The sequence below is a fragment of the Pleurodeles waltl genome, chromosome 2_2, assembly GCF_031143425.1.
Source record: "Pleurodeles waltl isolate 20211129_DDA chromosome 2_2, aPleWal1.hap1.20221129, whole genome shotgun sequence".
Taxonomy (NCBI): Eukaryota; Metazoa; Chordata; class Amphibia; order Caudata; family Salamandridae; genus Pleurodeles; species Pleurodeles waltl.
In genome coordinates this window covers 203,748,971-203,773,438 of record NC_090439.1, presented here as the reverse complement: position 1 = coordinate 203,773,438, position 24,468 = coordinate 203,748,971, and the positions used below count along the sequence as shown (strand labels likewise).

Below are 24,468 nucleotides of genomic sequence, written 5' to 3'. Positions count from 1 at the left end.
TTTCTATCTGATTTTTAATGACCATTGTGTGAATATATTATATTATTCTTATACGGATGCTTTTATGGCTTTTAGCCAAAATAAAGTATTGACTTGTGTGTGTGTGGTGCACGGTAGAAAGAATCAGTGCCGGCACTAGAGAGAGGGGAGGATAGAGCCATATTTCAGTCTCCTTCTCTTTCCTTCTCACAGTGTGCAGCATTTGTTGCTGCTGCACTGCGCTGCATGACAATTTTGTAAATGTGGGCCTTATTGTTTCTTCCACTTGGTGGGAATTTTTAAATTGCTCCCACCAAGCGAGAACAAACACAGGTTTCCCTGCTCACTGCAGTGTAGGCAGGGAAACCGCTATGTACCAGTGGTAGGCACCCCAGGACAAAGAAGAAGCTGGCCCTGGAGGATGGAGTCCCCAGGGCCATTAATGGCCCCGTGAGGCTGGACAGGCAGCCCCCCCCTTTTGAAACTGCAGCTGGGCACTGGAGGATGGTGTCCCAGGGGCTGAAATTGGCCCTGGGGATGGGGACTGTGTGCCCCCTTCCCCTTTTTGAGTTTGGCTGGGGGTCCCCAGGGCCGAAATAGGCCAGACAGGGAAGCCCATGCCCCCTCCCACTTCTTTATACCAGGTCAGGCCGCAGGGGATAGGGTCCCCTGGGCCACAACAGCCCTGGGAGGGTGGCCACGCACCCCTGGCCTTTTCACAATAGTCCGGGGCCCAGGGGATGGGGCCAAAATCAGCCTGGGCGGAACACGCATGCACCCTCCTGGAAGGTGGCCCACCCAAGGGGTGAAAAAAAAAACAAGTAGAGAAGATAGCTCTTGTTTTTTTATTTTTTTATTTGCCAGATCCATGGATCATCTACGAATTTGCAGCAAAAATGTAAAAAAATACAGTGTCCTTGTGGGACCTCACCACCAGGCCTAGAGGGTCAGGGTAATCCTACTCTGCCCCCTGCTTTTTTATGTTTTTTCATGTAACTTGGCTGAGTCAGAGTCCCAAGATAGCTGTCTCCACTTCCTGGCTGAAGTAGTGGCAGCCAGTCACGGCATTGCTGTATGTACATGGATCTGCCGATCAACTGTTGTGGAGCTGTATCTCTAGACATACACAAAATGTTTTTCTTTATTATCTCCAAAAATGCTGAACATATTTATACCAAATTACAAAACAAGATTTTTATGGACTAAGATCTAGCTTCTGCCAAATTTGGTGTAATTCCGTTTAGCCGTATGGGCTGTAGTTGTGTTTAAAATCCCTATGGGAAATTGTATGGAGAGCATGCATTTTAGGACATCCCCCCACCCCCATTTTCTTCGTCTCCATTTGATGAATCACCCTAAAAATTGTGGCAAACTAGTTTTGAAAATTTAGTGAAGATTTGTCAAATGGTGCCAAAGTTATTATCAAAACAAAAAACGCTTTTCTTATGGAAACTAGGTCCTGACTATAACTTACTACTTGCGACCGCCAGCTGGTAATATATATATATATATATATATATATATATATATATATATATATATATTTTATAATAAAGCTATATACTTACCTACATATGCTTACCTTCATGATATTGTGGCGAGGAATATGAATAGGGAACATGAAAAACTCTAACATTTCAATTGCATACTCTTCCTATAGGGAAGCACCTGATTTATTTTGCTACTGGATGCCATGTTGCCTCAATAATCAGTGACCAACTATAACAACAGAAATTGTATCTTTCTGCTCAGGTCCTTGTGACTTGCAATATCATTTAAATGCACAGCAGATGGTATGTTATCTGTTATTCTATTGCAATCCTGTTTCGAGTCACCAACTGTTCCAACAGCAGCTACTTCATTTGAAAAGAACAGTCTGAGTTATAAAAGTACTACTAGTAAGGTATGCACCTTCCAGTGCAGTATATTTTATAATCTCTCACCAGACCATCCCACCAAACCATCCAAATTCTTTTGAATTCAAAGTCCACAGCAGGAGGTCAAGGTTCTCTAGCTAATAGTGTTATGTAAAAAAAAACAAGTACAAGTCATTCTCCACTCTGTAGAAAAACAGGCTGTTTTGTTAACTTGCAGGCATCTGTACTCAGCCAATATAAACATGGCATTGTGGCCTAATAGTTTACACAGGGTTTGTGTTAAAATACACTATGGGCCAGATGTACCAAGAATGCCTTTTGCGATTCAGAATTAGTGATTTTTAAGAAATCGCTATTTCTGATACGCAAAATGCAATGTATCACATTTGCGATTCGGTAATAGCGATTTCTTAAAAATCGCAAATGCTACTACCGAATCGCAAATTGCGATACCGGCCCAATTCGCACCTATGGGCCTGTAGGCCCATATTAGCGATTTTTTGCATTTCCAAAATTGCGAATTCCTAACTGGAATTCGCAGTTTTTGGAAATGCAAAGTCCAGGGTGCTGGGGGCATTAGGACCCCTCTGCTGCACCCCCAATTTTTTTTTTACAACATGTACGGTACACACATGCCAAAAGGGCATGTGTGCTTTACTTGTAAATTTTAAAAATGCAGTTTAAATGCATTTTTAAAATTTGCACATGGTTACCACAATAGTGATTACTAAATGCCCAATTCACATTTAGGAATTGTTTCTTACACGTGCTTTAGAAATCACAAATAAGGAATCCTTATTTGCGATTTCTTATTTAGAGAGTCGCAATTTGCGACTCTCTAAACAGGGTCGCAATTTTAAGGAATCGCTATTTAAGCGATTCCTTAAAATTGCTTTCAGAATGCCTTTGATACATTCTGAAATGGCTTTTTGCATTCGCAAACGGGCATTCGCACCGTTTGCGAATGCAAAAAGCTTTGATACATCTGGCCCTATATACTTATGCAAACTTGAGCAAAGGGGTGAACTGGGATTTATTTACTAAAAAGGTAGACAAAGCTTGGCACCAAAAATGTACACCTCCTTGAGGCAGGCAAAATGTTGGGAAAACATTTTCGCTTCTCCAAACTTTTGTATGTGTGCTGTGTGCTGTACTGTACAGCACACATACAAAGTGGTTTGGGAAAGGTTTTAAACTGTCTAAACATAGTATTTTGTTCTGGAAGGGTACCTTCTATGTTCAAAACCTATGCTAGACTTCATGCATGTACCCTAGCATTAGATAACAGGGTTGTGTGTGTGGCGCAAGGCATCCTAAAGTGCACGAATAGAGGGAGAGAGAAACTCAGTGCCATGGGCCATATCAAGGTGTGTTTCACTGGCTCAAAGTAGAGAAGGAATCCTTTTTTATGTATCTGCAGTGTGCAAAGTGAATTCAGATAACCCGATATTTCTTTGAGTTACAACTTGATTTTCAGGGAATACAATGAAGAAACAATGGACAGGCGTTCCTGAACTGTGCTGTTTAAAACAGTGCACTATATAGGAGAAATGTCGGGTTAAATAAATGAATTCACTTAATACACTCCAGGCGCATAAATAAAAGTGCTCAACACTGCACTGTGCCAGCGTAGCTCCTAACAATGCTGTCCCATATCTTAGTAGATACAGTGCTGTTCTGCTCTTTCACGCAACTCAATTGATAAATTTAGCCCTGTGTTTCTTAACTCATGGTGCAGACTGACTGAATGAAATGCAAAATATTTTCTTGTGGGTATTATATAAAATACACATTTATCAGGCTCCTGCAGAGGTGTAAGGCTCGACGCTACATCTAGAGATTGATTGGATGTGACCCGTTCTCTCAGCGCAGGCCTGCTGCAGCCCAATTCTTCTCGCCTGCGGCCTGTATCCAGGACCAGCCAAGCCAAGGCAGCTAATCTGCACATTGATCGAACGGCTCTAATTTCATTAGCATAACTGTTCAGGGGCAGGAATGCTGATACTTCCGTGAGGCCTTATTATCATGGAGGAGAGAGAGTGACAATAGACTTAACAATTCAGAGTGCCCTGCAACCATACCTCCTGTGGGGCTGACAGGAATGTGAGAGGTCCCACTTTGTAGAGTCTGTTCCTGCCTCTGACAGCTGCTTCCCATTCGAACGGAGCACAGGTGGTGTCAGATACAGCATCTCCAACTAAAATTAGGTATTCTTTGAGCTTACCTGCAAACTACTTCAACTGAGCCACATGACAGACCAGCTGTACCAGTGACTGTAGTATCTTGTGAGTTAGCTATGATGGGACTCTATTGGTACCTGATGAACTCTGTAGAACTGTGATGTAAGTGTTTGGGTGTGGTAAATATATTTCATGCTTAGAATGTTGAGTTCACGTTTACACGCAGAGGAATAAAGAAGTGTGAAACCAAGCTGTGTGTGGCATATCAATTTATGAGTACCCATGCTGGGGAGGGCGACAAGATAGGTGATACGTAACCTGAAGAACCAACAGTGCTCTCCGAGAGAGTTTGCCATGGTTCAGGAAACTGCTAGTGCGTGCCAACAGGTACGTCAGTCGCAGTGAAGATCGATGTTTTGTGTATGTGAGTCAAAGTGCCACTTCAGCCGGTGCCAAGCTTTTAAAGAAGATAAAGGCCTTTCAGAGAAATGTGTGTATTACTGGCCAGGAATCGGCTGGTGAGGCTGTGAAAAGGTACTTCGCCGCAATGCAACACAGAGCTATTAGATATACGAAATGATAGCGCTAAGGGCAGCGATCACCAGGCACAGAAGAGCACTAGAGGCAGCGATAGTTGAGTACAAAGAAATGCTAAAGGCAGTGAAAACACAATGAGCTATGATAGACAGGTGCAAGAACCCTGTGAGAAGAGGAAGATACAGAGAAACATTAGAGATGGTGCTAATCAGACATATAGAGAATAAGATATATGTTCAGTCAGGCAAGACAGAGAGCTGGCCAAACAATCAACAAATTTGTTGAGAGACTTGATACACTTATCAAACATTGTAAGTTCAATAAATTCAACAATGAAGAAGTCATATATCTCAGCATTATAGTTGGTTGTTTGCCAGATTCATTAAATTACAAAAAATTGTTGAGAAACACCTTGAGGCATTTCTAAAGCATTACATTATTGAACGATCTACTGGTCCAACTCCGTGGGTTTCACCCATGGTGGTAGGACTCAAAAAGGACAGTGAAAGAGCTGAATCCATCTGTGTTGATATGCTTCAAGCTATCAAGGCAATTGAATAGAACAACATCCGGGTCCTCACACTGCTGACATGATCGCACAGTTTAAGTGCCAATTTGTTTTCTAGCCTTGATATGAACAAAGGGTATCAAAGAATTGGAACTTGAAAAATTGCAGGTACATTACTACCTTTTCTACTCACCTTGGTTTGTACAGATATAAAAGATTAAGTTTCAGCGTGTAATCAGCTGCAAGCTGATAACTTTTTCAAGATGGCATTAGACGTATAATACTGCCTGTGAAAAATGCTTTCTAATACAGTGATGAAATATTAGTCCTTGGTGCCACACGAAAATAACATGATAAAGTTCTTACACTTATACAAGTTTGTCGACTACTCGCTGATGTAAGTCTAACCTTGAATGCAGAGAAGTGTGAGTTCCACAAAATAAAGCTCACATTTTTTGGCCATATCTTTTCTGATGGGTGTATGATGCTGAATCCAGCTAAAGTACAAGCCTTGTCATCCCACACAAGATGTTACCAAGTTATGGTCATACCTTGGCATGGCTGGTTATTGTTTCAGATACATATGTGATTTTGCCACAATAAGTGCTCCCTTAAGAGACTTAGCAAAAAGAAATGCTTTATTTTACTGGTAACCCGAATGTGAATAAAGTTTTAAGAAAATCAAGCATGCAATTGAGAACGCCATTGAAAAGACCCACTTTGATCCAAAGCTGCATACATAGGTTGTTGTTGAAGCAAGCACGGTCGGGTTGGGTGCCATCCTTGATCAACACAGTGGACACCCAAATGCTCGAAGGCATGTTGTGGCATATGCAAGCAGAAGTTTTTTTTACAAACTGAACACGCCTATTTACAACCTGAGAAAGAAAGTTTAGCAGTGGTGTTGCCTTGTGAACATTTCCATGTATTCTTATATGGAAAACCTTTCACTCTTGTAACTGATCATCAAGCATTGCTTACCATCTTTGGCAATCCAAATGCCAAAATGCCTCCTAGAATTGAACGTTTGGGTTTTGACAACAGGAATATGACTACACTATTCTGCATCAACCAGGGAAAGCTCAAAACCCTGCTGATTACTTTTCACGAGTTCCAGTACAGTGTAAAGGTACCCCTTACAAAGTGGCTGAAGCCTACATTAACTTTATCGTAAAGTCCAATGTCCCTTCCGCTATTTCTTTGGAACAAATTATTACTGCAACGAGTAAAGACAGTGACATGTTGATACTAAAGGACATGATTGCACATCAATCCTGGAAACACCACACTCAACCTTTCAAACATGTTAGCGAATATCAGAAGTTCACAAATGTAAAAGACAAACTGTCTGTTACTCAGGACAGTATTGTCTTATGAGATTCGGCAACTGTCATACCAGAGTCTGCAACAAGTAATTGAAGTGGCCCATGAAGGATATTGTGGAATTGTTGCCACTAAACTAGCTTTCCTAGACAAAATTTGGTTTCCTCATCTTGACGATAGAGTTTAAAGAGAGTTAAAGGCCAGTCATTTGTGCAATTGCTTAGCTCCCAAAGTCAATCAACTTACCTTGAACATGTCGGGTTTACTAAAACATGTATGGGAGAGAATTGCTGTTGAGTTCTTGGGTCCGCTTGACAATGGACATAATCTAATGGTAATTATTGATGAACTCTTCAGTTTTCCACTCGTAGAAGATCTCTCATCAATTACTCAAGAAAGAGTCATTGAGAGATTAGGTTTCATATTTGCAATATGGGGTGTTCCTTCAATTCTAAAGTCTGAAAATGGTCTGCCTTTTAACGGTCGAGAATTTTGAGACTTTCTTAAATGTCTCAGTGTGAAGCATCAGAAAATCACAACTTTTTGGCCACAAGCAAATGGAATTGTCTTATGCTTTATGAGCACACTCAAAAAGACTGTACAGCGTGCTAAATTGGAAAAACACAATCTGAAGTCAGCTCTCCATGCTACTCTTTGAGCTTAATGGTTGACTCCTCATTCAATAACAAGTGAAAGTCCTGAGATCCTGATGTTTGGGAGAGCCATGGCAACCGAGTTACCACAATGGACCAATAGGAGATCTATAATATATGGTGAACTTTGTCAAAAAGAATTGTGTCGTAAACAAAAGATGAAAGTATATGCCGACAAGCGTCGATGTGCCAAGAACATTGTTTTCAATGAAGGAGATCGAGTATCTGTGTGACAACAGAGAAAACACAAATCAGATACTCCCTTTGATGCTGAACCCTTTAAAGATGTGACTAGCAAACAACACATGGTGTCTGGTCACCGCCCTGGAAAGTCCAGAATGCAAGATTGTTTGCACTTCAAACATCTGCCTTATCCTAATGTCAGAGATGAGACTGGTTCGAATGAGACTGTAGAGAGCCCTCTGATTGCATGTGTCCCTACATCACTAGTGTCAGTCATGGACACTTCTCTTCTCTCTTCCCAGCCCAAAAGGACATGATCTGGATGTTTGATCAGAGCTTCACAGCGACTTATAGAGGAGTTGTAATGTGTATATATATATATATACAGTATATATATATGAAAAATGTGGGGAGATGTAGCATCTTGTGAGTTAGTGATGACAGGACCTTTTTGGTTCCTGATGACCTCCGTAAAACTGTGAGGTAAATGTTCAGGTGCTCGGGTGCGGTGAATAGATTTCATGTTTAGAATGCTGAGTTCACGGTTACACATAGAAGAATAAAGACATGTAAGACCAAGCTCTGTGTGTGGCGTATTCATTAATTCCCGTATATATCTATATGTGCATGCATAAGTACGTGTGTTCAAGTGTGTGTTCATCTGTGAGTGCTTGTATGTGAGTGCCTGAGTGGATTCGTCTGTGTGTTTCTGTGGGTTTATATGTGCATGCTCGGTGCACATGTCTGTCACAAGTATGAAGCTCAACCTTCACTGTAACTAGCAAACAACACATGGTGTCTGGTCACCGCCCTGGAAAGTCCAGAATGCAAGATTGTTTGCACTTCAAACATCTGCCTTATCCTAATGTCAGAGATGAGACTGGTTCGAATGAGACTGTAGAGAGCCCTCTGATTGCATGTGTCCCTACATCACTAGTGTCAGTCATGGACACTTCTCTTCTCTCTTCCCAGCCCAAAAGGACATGATCTGGATGTTTGATCAGAGCTTCACAGCGACTTATAGAGGAGTTGTAATGTGTATATATATATATATACAGTATATATATATGAAAAATGTGGGGAGATGTAGCGTCTTGTGAGTTAGTGATGACAGGACCTTTTTGGTTCCTGATGACCTCCGTAAAACTGTGAGGTAAATGTTCAGGTGCTCGGGTGCGGTGAATAGATTTCATGTTTAGAATGCTGAGTTCACGGTTACACATAGAAGAATAAAGACATGTAAGACCAAGCTCTGTGTGTGGCGTATTCATTAATTCCCGTATATATCTATATGTGCATGCATAAGTACGTGTGTTCAAGTGTGTGTTCATCTGTGAGTGCTTGTATGTGAGTGCCTGAGTGGATTCGTCTGTGTGTTTCTGTGGGTTTATATGTGCATGCTCGGTGCACATGTCTGTCACAAGTATGAAGCTCAACCTTCACTGTAAAGACACTTCAGCCCAGCTCACTGTGGCCTGTTCTGCTCCGAAGGCACTAGAAGCCTCGTCCTCTCGCCCCCCTTAGACTGTGTAGGGCCCAGGACTGGCCTCGCCCACATGCAGCTGCTGCAGCCCGGCCTGACCTCTAATTGACTCCTCGGCGGGAGCTAGCACACATTCTTTACTGGAGTACAGTAAACACAGCCTTTGTGCAGGAACCCCAGAACACCTCCTCCCAATCTCCACACTTCATTTTCTTCTAATTAGAAGGTTCTCCTGCCTCCCCCTGACACAAGCCTTCAATGGACCACCTTGCCTGTTGGAAAGCCGTTAAATTATCTCTCCCACTTTCTCCTTTCTCACCGCCATCTTATCACTGACATTCATACATTATTTCCATAGCATTTATCATCTTGGGCTCTCTTTTGTTACTCCTTGCTTGCCTCCTTCGCCCTTCCTGTCCCTCTGGCTCTCCTCCATACCCACGGGTGGAGACTGGGGTCCTCTCTACAGTTGTGCATCATGGTCCACTCAGAACAGGGCCACCACTATTTAAAAATAGTGAATACAGGGTGGAATTGTGCGACTGACTTTGATGGACACCTATGACTCTGGTCATCTGGCCTGAGTGTGTGTATCCTGTTTAATAAAACATAGAGGGGTCTGCAAAACCCTTAGTCAATTGATTCTGAGAAGCACCATTGTAGCACATAAGTTACACCATATTTCCTAAAAAGTAATTAAAATAATACAAAAATACAAATAAAGAATATGTAAATCGTCCCTGAGAGGGGGCCACGTGGCCACTCCCCCTTTTCAAAATCGTCTAGGCACTGGGGAATGGGGTCCCTGGGGGGAAATAGGCCACCCTAAAATATATATGTGGTCCCCGCCACTGGCCCACATAGGGGGTGGAAAAAAAATTAAGAGTGGGGGACCACACCTTTTTTAAAATTTTGCCATAGATCTGTGGATCCTCTGCAAATTTGAGGCAAATTAAAAAAATGATTTTTGGTCCCAGACGGAGTCCCTGTGGGACCCCACCACCAGGCCTAGGTATCAGGTTATTCCTACCCTGCCCACTTGTGTTTTTTTACTTTTTTGGGGGGGACTTGGTTGAGTCCAAGTCCAAAGATGGCTGTCACCACTTCCTGGTTGAAGTGGTGGCAGCCAGTCAAGCAATGTATGCTCGTGGGTCCACATCTCTAGATGTACATAAATCATTTTTCTTTAATAACTCCAAAACTGCTGAACAGATTTACACCAAGTTACAAAAAGAGATCTTTCTGGACCAAGATCTAGCTTTCTTCCAAATTGGGTGTAAATCCGTTCAGCAGTTCGAGCTGTAGTCATGTCTAAAATCTCTATGGGAAATTGCAGGAGGAAAACATATTTTGTGACCTACTTGCGCCCCCGCCATGCACAGTTTTTTTTTCAATTATATTTTTTGATTGACGTTATAAAAGTTGTCATGAGTGCTGAAATATCTTGGCTAATTAGCAGTGCATGGCGAGGGAGCGAGTTATAGTTACCTTAGGGTGCGAGTTATACCTACTTGAAATAACTAACTATAACTGCTGAATATCTATGGTTTTGTGCAAGTAAATTTAGAACCTAACTATGACGTACCTCCAACCTTTTTTTAAGTGAATTTCTATTGTTTTTTTATTTTCTATTTCCTAACTGTAACGCCCCTGTAACCTTTGTTTTCTTCAGTGAATTTCAATTTTTTTTAACGCAACGTAATTCACCTACGGCCTTAGGCCATGCATGGTGAGGGTTGGCTGCTCGGCCTGTCTCTCTGGGTGGGGGTATAGGTATGAGAATGTGTCTCTGGGTGTGAGACTGGGTGTGACAGTGTCTGTCTGAGTGTGACTGTTGGTGTGAGAGGGTCTATGTGGGTGTGAGGCTGTCTGGGTGTGAAAATCAGTATGAGAGGGAGTCTCTGGGTGTGAGAGTGGGTGTAAGTGTGTCTTTGTGAGTTGTTGTGTGAGTGTCTGTGTGGGTGTGTAAGTTGGTATGTGAGAGTCTGAGTGGATCTGAGAGAGGGTGTGTGAATGTCTGAGTGGATCTGTGAGTGGATACATAAGTGTCTAAGGGGGTCTGAGAGTGGGCACATGAGTTTCTGAGTGGGTCTGTGAGTGGGTGTGTCAGTGCCTGAGTGGGTCTGTGAGTGGGTGTGTCAGTGCCTGAGTGGGTCTGTTACTGGGTGCACAAGTGTCTGAGTGGGTCTCTGAGTGGGTGCATGAGTTTCCAAGTGAGTGTCTGACTGCGTCTGTGAGTGGGTGTGTGAGTATCTGTGTGGGTGTGTCAGTAACTGTGTGAGTGATTCGTCCACAAAGGAACCTCACCTGCCCTTTCATCCAACAAAAGTCCACAGTTTTGCACAAAATAGCTACCCAAGTAGAGTTCTTTTCTGACTCCTTGGGTAAATGTCCAGTATGTATTATACACTACATCTGTGTAATGGACCACAAGGAAATTTCACTAGTGACCTTGTGTGTGTTTTGGCAAAATAATTGTTCCTGGTGCGCCTTTATCCACAAATATGTGATAACATGAATCCTCCTGTAGAGAGGCCAACAAGACTACAAAAACGTACATCTCCACCACAACAGGGTCCTTTCTCTTATCTATATAATGTAAGTGCTTCTTTGTTTTGTGGGGATGTTCTCATATTTTGTTTTATTAGGGTAGGGGGACTGCGTGGCCCCTTCCCCTGGCTGATTTCGACCCCAGGGATCCCATCCCCCAGGGCATGGCCTTAAAATGTATTGGTTTTTTTTTAGGGGAGGGGCACAGTTCAGTCCCCTCCCCAGGCCGATCTGGCCCTACGTGGACCCCAATTCCCAGGGCCCGGCCATGTCACCTTGTGTAGGAGGAAGGCCTGGTTTGTAGTGGGTACCTAAGGCATTTACACCTTATACCAGATCCAGTTATCCCTTATTAGTGAAATGTAGGCAGTGTTCTAGCAGCTTAGGCTGTCGATAGGTATCTGTAGCAGAACCGCTTAGGCTGAACTAGGAGACATGCAAAGCTCCTGCAATACCACTATAGTTACAAGTACTTATTGACAATAAAAGACAATACTCAGTGTTACCAAAAATAAAGGTACTTTATTTTACTGACACAAGGTCAAAAATATCTTAGAGGTAATACTCCTTCTGGAGGTAAGATTATACACAATATATACACTAGTAACAAAAATCAGGTAAGTAAACAGTCATAGAATATTGCAAACATTAGGAAATACAATAGATAACAATGTGCCTAGGGGCAACACAAACCATATACTGAAATAGTGGAATGTGAATCACAAATTCCCCCCTAGGCCAGTGTAGTGTGTAGAGGGGCGCTAGGAGTGTAGGAAAACACCAAAGGTAAGTAAAGTACCCCACCCCAGAGCCCAGGAAAGCAGGAGTAAAGTACAGCAAGTTTCCTCAGGACACACTAAAAGTTGTGATAAGAGATTTTGCAAGAACCAAGCAAGACTGCAATCAACAACCAATGGATTCCTGGACCTGAAGACCTGTGGAGAGAGGAGACAAAGTTCAGAAGTCGAAGAAGAGTCCAGTAAAGGACAGGAGCCCCTGCCAACCTAGAAAATGGTGCAAAAGTGGATTCTGCGGTAAGAAGAAGGGTACAGAAGAGCACTAAAAAAGATTGCTGAGGGTTCCTGCTTGGTGCAGGTGATGTCCCACATCAAGTTGTTGGATGCAGGCTGTTTGCATCGCTGGATTCCGCCAACAAGCCTTGGTTCAAGAAAAGGAAGTATGCGGTTTGCGTCAACAAGGAGCTGTCTGGACCCAGCAGGGACCTGGGGGTCTCAACTCAGACTGAGGAGACAGACAAGGCTCTCAGCACTTCAGAGAGCCCACAGAAGACCAGGCAGCACCCACGGGAGTCCTAGAACACGGGGACAAAGAAGATGCAAAGTGCAGTTGTTGCAGCACTACAAAGGAAGGTCCCATGCCGCCGGAGAACAACTCAGTGAGTTGTGCATTGCAGGATGGAGTGCTGGGGACCTGGGCTACACTGTGCATGAAGTATTTTTGGAAGAAGTGCACAGAAGCCCAAGGAGCTGGAGAAGAAGTGGTGCACATGGGTACTGTCGCAGCACGGGGAGGCAAGCTCTTACCTGCACCAAATTTGGACAGCTGGACCTTATGACAGTCTGGGTCACGTCGGTCCACCACCTGTGGTCCAGAGAGCACACTCGTCATTAGGAGAGGAGTCCCAGAGTACCGGTCATCGTCGTAGAAGAGTGCCTGCAGAAGCAGGGAAGTGACTCCATCACACCACCGGAGATTCCTTCAGTTCTTCTGGTGCAGGGTGAAGACAGGCAGTCCTCAGAGCGTGCACACCTTGGAAACTGTTGCAAATGCTGGCTGAAGCTGAAGTTGCAGGCCACAGAGGTTGTCCTGGATACTTTGTTGCAGTTACAGCGGTTCCTGGATCAGTCTGCGGTTGATCCGATGCTCAGAAGCTGAAGCAGAGGATGCACCCAGAGGAGAGACCCTAAATAGCCCTGAGAGGTGGATTGGCTACCTACCCACGTATGCACCTATCAGGAGGGGTCTCTGATGTCACCTGCTGCCACTGGCCACTCAGAGGTCTCCAGAGTGTCCACACACCTTGGAATCCAAGATGGCTAATGCCAGGGACACACTGGAGGAGCTCTGGGCGCCACCCCTGGGGTGGTTTTGGACAGGGGAGTGGTCACTCCCCTTTCCTTTGTCCAGTTTCACTCCAGAGCAGGGACTGGGGCTCCCTGAACCAGTGTGGTTAGGCTTATGAAGGAGGGCACCACCTGTGTAACACCCTCCTCCCAAAGGAAATGCATTGTTCTGCCTTCGCGGGATTGAGCTGCTCAGTCCCCTGGAGGGCAGAAACCTGTCTGTGAGGTGGCAGCACCTGGGGCTACAGTGCAAACCTCAGAGAGCTGGTTTGGCAGTACTGGGTGTCCATGGTGGAGCCCCCAGGGTGCATGGGATTGCCCCCCCCAATACCACATTTGGAATGGGGGGACAATTCCATGATCTTAGACATCTCACATGGCCAGATTCGGAGTTACCATTGTGAAGCTACATATATATATTGACATATATGTAGTGCACGCGTGTGATGGTATCCCCGCACTCACGAAGTCCGGGGAATTGGCCATGGACAACGTGGGGGCACCTTTGGTAGTGCAAGGGTGCCCTCACACTTAGTAACTTTGCACCTAGCCTTCAGTAAATGAAGGTCAGACATATAGATGTCTTATAAGTTACTAAAGTGCAGTGAAAATGGCTGTGGAATAGTGTGCACACTATTTCACTCAGGCTGCAGTGGCAGCCCTGAAAAAAGATTTGTCTGAGCTCCTTATGGGTGGCAAAAGAAATGCTGCAGCCCATAAGGATCTCCTGGAACCCCAATACCCTGGGTACCTAGGTACCATATAATAGGGACCTATAAGGGTGTCCAGTGTGCCAATTAGAATTGGAATATGGAGTCACTAAATTATAGTGACAAATTTGGTAAGTAGAGAGACCATAAGCACTGGAGTTCTGGTTAGCAGAACTTAAGTGAAACAACAACTGCCAACACACACATAGGCCACAAACTATGAGCACTGTGGTCCTGGCTAGCAGGATCCCAGTGAGACAGGCAAAACACAATGACACATAGGGTTTTAACAATGAGCACTAGGGTCCTGGCTAGCAGGTGGCAGTCCCCTGGGCTGCTTTTGGGGGGGGGGAGTGCATGCCCCCTCCACATATAATCAAAATAGCCCTGGGGAGGTTGTAGTCCCTGGAGCACTGGGGGGGGGGTGTCCACAGAATGCCCCTATTATAATGAACACATTTTGCCCCGGGGAGTTGGTGGACCCCGAGGTACAGGGGGCATGGAGCCCCCTGACATACTATTTAATTTAAGCCCCGGAAAAGTGGTGGTCCCTGGGGTTGTGGGGGGGCTGTGTGGTCACCCCACGTATCCACGAAACAGCCCTGGGGAGGTGGCAGTCCCTGGGGCATGGGAGGAGGTCAGCAGCACCCCCTTATCAAAATTAACACATTTTGCCCCAGGGAGGCGGTGGTCCCTGGGGCAGCTGTGTGTTCACAATATATAAATTTAAGCCCCGGGGAGGTGGCGGCCCCTGGGGCATAAATTAGACCCGGGGGGCCTTTGCTCCCCCCTCCTTTATTTTTTATATACCTACAGGACCTGGCCCACCCGGGAGCTTTACTAAAAGAAGTGCGGGAGGGCGCACTTATTTTTTTTTTTAAATTGCCACAAATGTGCGACATAGCACATTAGCAGCATTTTTTTTTTTTTAAGTGCTTATCTGCCCTAGCTGGCCCCTCTGGGACCCCAGCACCAGAGCTAAGGGTCAGGGTGTCCCTACCCTTGCCCATTTTCTTTTAAAAAAAACATATTTTTCTCTGGGTTGAAGTGTTGACAGCCAATCATATCTCTGCATGAGATTGGGAGGATTTGCTAAGCCTTCAAACCATTAGATATACACATTTGGTTTTCCTTTAATTTCTCTTCAACTGCTGAATGGATTTACGCCAAATATCAAAATGCGCAATCTGTGCACTGAAAGCTACCTTTCTGCCAAATTTGACGAAATTCCGTTTGGTGGTTTGGGCTGTAATCTTGTTTAAAGCTTGTATGGGAATTAACATGGGAAATGTACTTTTTATGACCATCCCCCTTTTTCTCATCCCCCTCTTGATGGATCACCCCAATACTTCCCATGCACAACAAGATTCTTTGGCACACTTTTTTGGAAAATTTTGTGAAGATTCATAATACGGTGCCAAAGATATAGACAAGTAAAAAAATGCTTTTTCAATGGAAAGTAGGTTCTAACTATAACTACTTAGTGGCGACCGGCAGTTCGTAGTATATAAGAACAAAAATGCTTTTCCTACCAAAGTATAACTACCAGTAGGTTTATATATATATATATCACTGTAAGGAAATGCCTCCTTGGCATGGTTACCCCCTGACGTTTTGCCTTTGCTGATGCCAAGTTATGATTTGAAAATGTGCTGAGGCCTGCTAATCAGGCCCCAGCACCAGTGTTCTTTCCCTAACCTGTACTTTTGTTTCCACAATTGGCACACCCTGGCATCCAGGTAAGCCCCTTGTAACTGGTACCCCTGGTACCAAAGGCCCTGATGCCAGGGAAGGTCTCTAAGGGCTGCAGCATGTCTTATGCCACCCTGGGGACCCCTCACTCAGCACAGACACACTGCTTGCCAGCTTGTGTGTGCTGGTGGGGATAAAAAGACTAAGTCGACATGGCACTCCCCTCAGGGTGCCATGCCATCCTCACACTGCCTACAGGTATAGATAAGTCACCCCTCTAGCAGGCCTTACAGCCCTAAGGCAGGGTGCACTATACCATAGGTGAGGGCATAAGTGCATGAGCACTATACCCCTACAGTGTCTAAGCAAAACCTTAGACATTGTAAGTGCAGGGTAGCCATAAGAGTATATGTTCTGGGAGTCTGTCATGCACGAACTCCACAGCACCATAATGGCTACACTAAAAACTGTGAAGTTTGGTATCAAACTTCTCAGCACAATAAATGCACACTGATGCCAGTGTACATTTTATTGTAACATACACCCCAGAGGGCACCTTAGAGGTACCCCCTGAAACTTTAACCAACTACCCGGGTAAGCTGACTAGTTTTAGCAGCCTGCCACACACCAGACATGTTGCTGACCACATGGGGAGAGTGCCTTTGTCACTCTGTGGCTAGTAACAAAGCATGTACTGGGTGGAGATGCTTCTCACCTCCCCCTGCAGGAACTGTACCACCTGGCGGTGAGCCTCAAAGGCTCACCCCCTTTGTTACAGCACCCCAGGGCACTCCAGCTAGTGGAGTTGCCCGCCCCCTACGGCCACGGCCCCACTTTTGGTGGCAAGGCCGGAGGAGATAATGAGAAAAACAAGGAGGAGTCACTGGCCAGTCAGGACAGCCCCTAAGGTGTCCTGAGCTGAGGTGACTCTGACTTTTAGAAATCCTCCATCTTGCAGATGGAGGATTCCCCCAATAGGGATAGGAATGTGCCCCCCTCCCCTCAGGGAGGAGGCACAAAGAGGGTGTAGCCACCCTCAGGGCTAGTAGCCATTGGCTACTAACCCCCCAGACCTAAACACACCCCTAAATTCAGTATTTAGGGGCTCCCAGAACACAGCAAGATAGATTCCTGCAACCTAAGACGAAGAAGGACTGCTGAGCTGAAAAACCCTGCAGAGAAGACAGAGACCCCAACTGCTTTGGCCCCAGCTCTACCGGCCTGTCTCCCCACTTCTAAAGACACTGCTCCAGCGACGAGTTCCACAGGGACCAGCGACCTCTGAAGCCTCAGAGCACTGCCCTGCATCTAGAAGGACCAAGAACTCACGAGGACAGCGGCTCTGTTCCACAAAGACTGCAACTTTGCAACAAAGAAGCAACTTTGAACCAACACATGTTTCCCGCCGGAAGCGTTAGACTTTGCACTCTGCACCCGACACCCCCGGCTCGACTTGTGGAGAACAAACACCACAGGGAGGTCTCCCCGGCGACTATGAGACCGTGAGTAGCCAGAGTTGACCCCCCCTGAGCCCACAGCGACGCCTGCAGAGGGAATCCCGGGGCTCCCCTTGACCGCGACTGCCTGCTTCAAAGACACCTGGTAAAGACTCTGCATCCGCAGCCCCCAGGACCTGAAGGATCCGACCTCCAGTGCAGGAGCGACCCCCAGGTGGCCCTCTCCCTTGCCCAGGTGGTGGCTACCCCGAGGAGCCCCCCCCTTGCCTGCCTACATCACTTAAGAGACCCCTTGGTCTCCCATTGAATCCTATTGCGAACCCGACGCTTGTTTGCACACTGCACCCGGCCGCCCCCGTGCCGCTGAGAGTGTACTTTTTGTGCTGACTGGTGTCCCCCCCGGTGCCCTACAAAACCCCCCTGGTCTGCCCTCCGAAGACGCGGGTACTTACCTGCTGGCAGACTGGAACCTGGGTACCCCCTTCTCCATTGAAGCCTATTCGTTTTGGGCTCCACTTTGACCTCTGTACCTGACCGGCCCGGAGCTGCTGGTGTGGTAACTTTGGGGTTGCCCTGAACCCCCAACGGTGGGCTACCTTGGACCTAATTTTAAACCCCGTAGGTGGTTTACTTACCTGAAAAAAACTAACAAACACTTACCTCCCCCAGGAACTGCTGAAAATTGCACTGTGTCTAGTGCAAATGTGCCTAAAATAGCTATATGTCATTTATGTGAAAACTGTATATGCTATTTTGCTAATTCAAAGTTCCTAAAGTTCCTACGTGAAATACCTTTCATTTAAAGTATTACTTGTAATCTTGAACCTGTGGTTCTTAAAATAAACTAGGAAAATATATTTTTCTATACAAAAACCTATTGGCCTGGAATTGTCTCTGAGTGTGTGCTCCTTATTTACTGCCTGTGTGTGTACAACAAATGCTTAACACTACCATCTGATAAGCCTACTGCTCGACGACACTACCACAAAATAGAGAATTAGAATTATCTCTTTTTGCCACTATCTTACCTCTAAGGGGAACCCTTGGACTCTGTGCATACTATTCCTTACTTTGAAATAGTGCATACAGAGCCAACTTCCTACAATCACCTACTGGTGGTCGCTATTAGGTAGTTATAGTTAGAACCTAGTTTCCATAGGAAAAATGTGTATTGTTTTGCCAGTAACTTTGGTGCCATTTGATGACCCTCACAAAATTATCACAACTAATTTGCTATTCACTGCAGCTGCTGTCTTGAAAGTTTTGGGGTGATCCTTGAAGCGGGGGTTGAGAAAAAGAGGGGGGGGCAAAACGCCTTTTTCCCATGCAATTTCCCATAGAGATTTTAGGCACAATTGCAGCCCAAACCGCTGGACAGAATTATACCAAATTTGGCAGAATGCTAGCTCTCTGTCCAAAAAGTGTTTGTTTTGTGATTTGGTGTAAATCCGTTCAGTAGTTTTTGAAATTTTAAGTGACAAATAAATTTGTATTGCTTGGGATGCAGATCCTCCACAGATCCACCAGTCCCCGGGCTGAAATCTGATTGCTGCCAACACTTCAACCAGGAAGTGTTGGCATCCATTTTGGGACCTGAACTGCGCCAAGTCCCAAAAAAAGTAAAAATTAAAGAAAAGGGGGCAGGGTAGGAATACCCTGATGCTCAAGCCCTGATGCTGGGGTCCCCTGGCACCCAGCCAGGGCAACAAAGCATTTAAAATAAAAAAATGCCAGAAAGCGGGGTTGATCCCCTGAAAAACTAATCATAAAAGAAAAGAAGCACTGTTTTTTTATGAGGCCCCAGGTGGGCCAGGTCCTGGGGGCATATGTTCTAATTATGTTTTTGGAGGGGGACGCATATAGCACCCCTCTTGAAGGGCACTTTGTGCCCCAAGGACTGCTTCCTCTCCAGAGTTTAGCTTTACTAAAATAAAATGAGGTTGGGCGCGTGGCCCCCTCCGTAGGCCTTTAAAGGTCCTGGGGTCCACCACCTCCCTGGGTATAGGCATATATATAAGAGTGGGGCTGAGCGACCCCCTTCTATACACGGCATTCGCCCCAGGGACTGCCACCTCCCTGGGGCACAGATGATGCACAGGGGGCGGAGGGCCAGGCCATATTTGACCAAGGGACCACCACCTCCTCGGGGCATGGCTAATATACCAAATGGGAGGGAGGCCACATGCCCTCCCTCCTGGGCCGTTTACAGCCTCGGGGACCACCACCTCCCCAGGCCAGCCCTGTGCAAACAATAAGAGGGGGCCATGTGGACCCCTCCTGGAGCCACTAATAGCCCTAGGGACCACCACCCGGAGGGCCGGCTCCCTATCTCCTGAAGTTCGCACCCTTTGGAAGATAGCAGTTTCCTTTCGTTTGGCGGAAGCTTTGACAGCTCCCGCCAAGCAACAGCAAACTGTAAGTCCGCTCCCAGTGGGCAGGGGCGGGAAAACTGGTTCCGCTCAATGGGAGCAGAGTTTTCATCTGTTTTCCGGCCTGCTGTCAAGCTGGCAGGAAAGCAGATTAAATTATTGCTCCTGCACGCAAGGATCAGCTTTGTAGCTGCTCCCTGCGTGCAGAAGCAATGCCAGCAGGTCCTTGGCACCGTCACACACAACTTAGTGGTAGGCAACTGCTGTCCGCCTTTTAATAGGAAGATGGACAGCTTACTGAAAAGGCCCCCAATTAACCTTTCCTACAGATGGTGGAGACGCTTTATTGAAGAAGAGGAATATGAGCACATCTCCACCAAAGAAAGAAGCACTTACTGCATTTAATTAAGAGGAAGTACCATTGTTTGGTGGAGATTCAACTCTTTTTAGTCTCATTGTCTTCTCCATACCAGGATCCATGTTATCAGTATGAAGATACTCCAGGAACAATCACAATACCAAAATTACAACCCACAAGGTCAATGGAGACATTACCTCGGGGTCTTTACGCAGCTGTAGTGTGGAATATGCGCTATACATTTCCCCAACAAGGTAGCACTGACTAATTAGCTAGTAGAAAGTACTCCAGTTGGGTAGACATTTTGTGCAAAATTGTGCCTCTTCTTGGATAAATAAGCAGGTCAGGATGCATTCTGGAATTTATGCCAAAAGCTGCAGCCAACCCCGCCGTGCCTGGCCAAAGTCATGCATGGCACGGGGTTGGAAGCCTATGGCGGGTTGGATGCAGGGTCAGCTAACCCCTACTGTGCAAGGCCAAAGGCCATCTGTGGTGCCGGGTTGGATTCCTGCGGCCAACCCCCGTTGTGCACAGTCGAAGGCCATGTGTGGCGCGAGGTTGGATGCATGCGGGGTGTTGGCCGCAGGCCAGGCCGTGTGGTCAATCCATGCCATGCATGGCCAAAGGCAGTGCATGGCGCGAGGTTAGATGCATGCGGGCGGTTGCTGGTTGCCTAAAAGAGAGAGAGTACCCTTTCTTTTCAATACCTTTTCAGTATATTAAACTAGTGTTCCAATAGAGTCTATCTTGCTTTCATTATTACAGGTACTTAATATATATCGGACTAACAAAGGGAAACATAGAAGAGAGTTCTGAATTGGCTACTTTGCATCATTTGTATTAGGATCTATTCCAGAAACTCACGTATTAGAATGATGAAGCATTTATACATGGTTTCCTTACCTCATTTCTCAGTGAGTCTCGGATAGCACTATGCTGTTGCAGTTGAGCTTAGTGCCATCCCACTGGGGTTCGATCCTGATCTAGGACAAACCTAAAATTTACTATTTTTTAATTTGTATTTTTACTCTATCATCTGGTTCATACTCACACCATTATTCTGGCAAGGTAACTGGAACAAGCGATCTGCAGGCTGAGAGTTGCTCCCTGGCACAAATTAATAATTGCAATGGTACTTTTGAAGTCTGGCATTAAGTCTTGCAATGCGTGCAGTGCCGGTCAGTCCTCCCCCAAGTGACAGAACTGCTGTTAGACTTGTCAGCCTTAGGGTGGTCTTCCCCTAAACGTTTTGCCTGCTAGCCTCCAATTTTGCGTAATTCTTTTTTGTTGGCATTAGGACTCTGCACTTTACCACTGCTAACCAGTGCTACAGTGTTTGTGCTCACTCCCCTAAATATGGTTTGATTGGTATATACCTATGTCACATATTTAATTTACTTAAGTCCCTAGTAGAGTACACTAGGGCCTGTAAATTAATGCTACCAGTGGGCTTGCAACAATGATCGTGCCATCCACTTAAGGAGCCCTTTAGACATATCACAGGCCTGCTATTGCAACCTGAATGCAGTGTCACACTGCCATATCGACTTGGCATTTAAAACCCCTTACCAAGCCTTAAACTCACCTTTTATTACATGTAAGACACCCCTAAGGTTGGCCCTAGGTAGTCCATAGGGATGGGTGCTATGTGATTAAAAGGTAGGACATCTGCCTTTAACTTTTACATGTTCTGGTCATGCAAAACTCCCAGATTCGTTTTTCACTACTGTGAGGTCTATCCCTCTCATGGGTTAACATTGGGCCTTCCTTATTACATTTAATAAGCTTTAATTCCTGACTGAAAGGAGTTAGATCTGTCATGCTTAGTACCTATGGAATTGTAATGATAAATCCTCTTTAATGGTAAAGTCAGATTTATTGTTACAAATTTGAAAATGCCACTTTTAGATAGTTGGCATTTTCCTGCTTTTAGCTCTGTGTGCCTGCGGCCTGTCTCTGATCACTTGTCTGGGGTAGGTGAACTCCTGGTTTTTGTGTATTCCCTCTAGACAGCCACACACAATGGGAGCTTATGTCTAACTTGAGGGCCATTCTGACAGGATAAGAGGAAGGAGCTGGCCACAGCACCATATTACATTTGAACAGGCTGTGTCCTGACCCCACGCAAAGGTCTGCATACCCCATGTGGTGAGGCTGGAGCCAGACAGGAAGTGGAGACCTCTGTGCACCTCAAAGCCTTCTTTGAAGTCTCTCCCACTTCAAAGGCACAACTGGGTACAAGAACTGGACCTCAGACCGTACCACTTTTGTACACTTCTGGACCTGTGAATACCCTGCCAGGAAGGTCTGCTCTGCTGCTACGAGGACTGCAACTCTGCAGCCTGCTGCTCTGGAAGAACACTGGCTGGCTGGCTTACCTGCTGCCTTTCTAAAATCCTAGCCTGGGTGAGAAGGACTGAACCTGTAAATCTCCAACCCAGAACCCATAGTGACTCCAAGGGCCAGTTGACTGGTCTCCTTACCTGAACCCTTGGTGTCATAAAAGACTGACAACCAACCCAACATTTCAACTGGACTCTTCCAGCTGTGAGCCTGACCTGTCAAGTGGTGCCACCCCAGTCCTGGCCCCATGCAGGTAGATCTTCAGGTGCTGCTCCAGCATAACCACTGCATCTACGCTTTTGCGTGAACAGAACCAGTGTATCTCTGCCGTTGAGTGAAAAAACCTGACTTATCACAGTTGGAACCAGCACTGTGGTGTTTCCATTGGCACACGATCACTACATCTCTGTCGACAAACTCTGCATCGCAGCAACTGTGCTCGTCAGAATCGGCGCATCACCTCGACGTTGATGCAGCCAGCACATGCACCTGAACTCCATCGCATCTCAACACAAACTCATTGCCACTGCTACGTGGGGATCTTCGATGCATTTCCTCAACTGCATGGGGAAAATCAACGTATCTTCTTGACGCCGTGGTTCGGAACCAACACAACACTTCTACAATGGAATTCAAGGTACTTTGGTTCAGTGGTCCCAACAGGGTCCCTGTAGCTGTCCTGCAGTCCATCGCGGTTGGCCTCAACTTTTGACTTTGAACCGGTCTTTTGCAACCTGATAGTTCTGCTTAGTGCTTTTTGCTTCTAAGCACTTTCCTACAGCTTATTCTTTAAAAAATCATAAGTCAAGTTCTACTTGATGGATTTGTGTCATTTTGATTTGTTTTATTTATTAAATTAAGTTATTTTTTCCAAATCAGGTGTGGTATCTTTTTGTGTGATGTTGTCATTGTTTTATTGTTTGAAGTGTTGCACAAATACTTCCACAATGCCTCCAAGGTAAACCTGACTTCTCTGTGTCAAGCTACCATGCGGTGAACACAGGTTAATTTAGGGTTTGCCTGACACTTGCCCTGGCTAGGAGTGTGGTTGTTGTTTGACTAAGGTTTACGCCCCAGTGAACCAACAACTCAAATTCTAACATTGGTGATCAGCAGTGAGGCTAAGACTTGTTTGTGCAATACAGTAACTTAGTGTACACTACCATTCCACATCTAAGACCAATTAGAGTAAATTGTGCCTGATTGGCCTATTGATTTTTTAAAATGTATCCTGTCTCAGCCTGCTTTTTGTGTCTTTTGACCTTACCTGCAAAGATGGAGTTTGAACTCACCAAACTAAAGAGCTACACCGTGACCCGGCTCAAGGGGTTTTACCAAGAGAGAGGGCTGTCTGCTAAGAGGAGCGCTAATAAGGCAGAGCTCCAAAAGGCTTCGAGTTTGTGTGCAGAGGACCACCAGGCCCCAACAGATGATAATGATGAGGAGGAGGTGGAGGAGTTGGATAATGAGAAAGGATCAAAGCAAGGCTCATAGGATGGTCTTGGACTGCAACTTGATGAAGGGAAGGGTAACTTCCTCCCAGGAGTGGAGGCTACCTCATGTGCAGGGAGCAGTGTGTCTTCCAGAGGCCTGTCCCCAGAGGAGCTGGAAGACAGGAGAGAGAAGAGAAAACTTGTGTTGGAGCTTGCCAAATTGAAACTGTTGAACGTTCAAGCTCTGGAGGAGGACAGACTGGCCAAGTAGGAGAGAAGGATGGCCGATGAGCTCAGTCTCAGAGACCTGGATTTGAGAGCTCAGCAGATTGATTCCAGCAGTAATGGTAGCAGCATACCTGTAGTGCCCACTGGATAAGGAAGGGTCCGCATGCCTAAATATTTGGACTCTGCTATGTGTTAGAGGAAAACATTGATAAGTGGTTTTTAGCTTATAGGGTAGCTCTAAGGGTAGCCTGAGGGGAAGTGGGGGGGCAGGTAGCTTATGGAGGTACATGCCCCAGTGGGGAGGCACGCACTCCTTATACTAGAGGCAGAAGCCCAGGCACAGTACACACCCATGAAGGCTATACTTGCAAATACATTTGGGTTAGCCCCTGAGAGACACTTGCAGAAATTCAAGGGCTATCACAAACTTCCCACACAGACCAGGGGGAACTTCCTAGATTATGCCAGTAAGGCACTGAAGGGCTGGGTGAGGGACAGCATGGTAGAAGATTATGCTGGGC

General features: G+C 45.7%; 1 protein-coding gene across 1 annotated transcript in view; it reads right to left on the bottom strand.

The window, feature by feature from the left end:
- SLC6A19 (solute carrier family 6 member 19) overlaps nucleotides 1–24,468 on the bottom strand; it is a 1,531,867-nt gene that overhangs the window by 73,640 nt on the left and 1,433,759 nt on the right. The window lies entirely within an intron of this gene.